The sequence below is a fragment of the Poecilia reticulata genome, linkage group LG5, assembly GCF_000633615.1.
Source record: "Poecilia reticulata strain Guanapo linkage group LG5, Guppy_female_1.0+MT, whole genome shotgun sequence".
Lineage (NCBI taxonomy): Eukaryota > Metazoa > Chordata > Actinopteri > Cyprinodontiformes > Poeciliidae > Poecilia > Poecilia reticulata.
The window spans coordinates 336,686-338,027 of NC_024335.1; positions in this window are offsets into that span (position 1 = coordinate 336,686).

The following is a 1,342-nucleotide window of genomic DNA, read 5'->3' on the forward strand; positions in this document are numbered from 1 at the left end:
CTTTCTCGATGCCAGCTTAAACAGAGTTTACTCAGTTCTGAACAGGGTAAAATCCCATCAGATTTAGAAAACTCAAATTACCCGTTAGATGGAGAGCTGGCTGCACATCTCCCTCCTCTGAGAAGGGGAAGTAGAGTGAGAGAGAAGGGGGGGGAGGTGTTGCGCAACAACACAGGAGAAAACCCACCATGCACAGGGAGAACATGGAGACTCCATGCAGAAAGACCGGGAATCGAACCCAGAACCTTCTTGCTGCAAGGCAGCAGCTCTACCAGCTGCTCCACTGTGCAGCCCAGCTTTCAAACACTACAACAAAAATATGATTTAGAAAAAGGAGACTTCTTTAGATATTTGCAATTTAGACTATATTTCTGCACATATACTGAAAGCCTGTATTTCAGAGTCTATCGAGATAATTCAATTGGTTTCACAAGCTTACACCAAGCCTGGTAAGATCACTACTTCCAAACTTTATCAGGGATTGTTGAGATCCAAAGGAAAGTCAACTGACTATGTTAGGAAAAGATGGGAGAAAGAGTTGAATACTGAAATATCACAAGATCAGTGGGACAATATGTGAATCCGCTGCTACAACCTCCTCCTCAAACTATTGGCGTGAATTCAGTTGGAAAAATTTGCTACGTTTTTTCAGAACACCAAATCAGCAGCGTTATAGAAACCTGATGCATCTAAATGCTGGAGGGGACGCAGGGACACAGAGGCAAACCACTCCCATGTTTTCTGGTCCTGCATTAAGATAAGGACTTATTGGAAGGATGTTCTGGGAAGATTGAGTCAATTTTGGGTCTTGAATTCCAACAACCCATCATGTCACTGCTACTCGGAGCCGTTCCTGAGGGTCTGAACGTGAATGACAAATATCTATTAAAAATCTTCAGTGCTACAACCAAAAAACTGATTACTCAGAAATGGCTTCAGCCTGTCCCACCAACGCTAAAGGACTGGCTGGAACTGGTGGAAGAAACCCACAAAATGGAAAAGTTAACGTTCATGCCGAGACTGCAACCCGACCTTTACAAAAAGAGATGGAGCAAATGGACTGGATCTCTAGAGAACAATAACTGAATCTGGTCTCTTTCCTCGTTATTTTAAATGCTGCTCAAAAAACGGAAAGTTAATCTGTTTGCTGTTCCAACCTGTAGCTGTTCATCTTAGTCAGAATGTAAGTGATTCCTTTTGTCAACAGTCTGTTGTTTGTTCTGTGTATCGTTTGTGATTTATTAAAAAGAAAACAATAAACATAAAGTAAAAAAAAAAAGATCAGAAGTTCACTGAGGAGCAACCGGGCTCATGCTGACCCGACTCTAAACGGTGTCTGTCC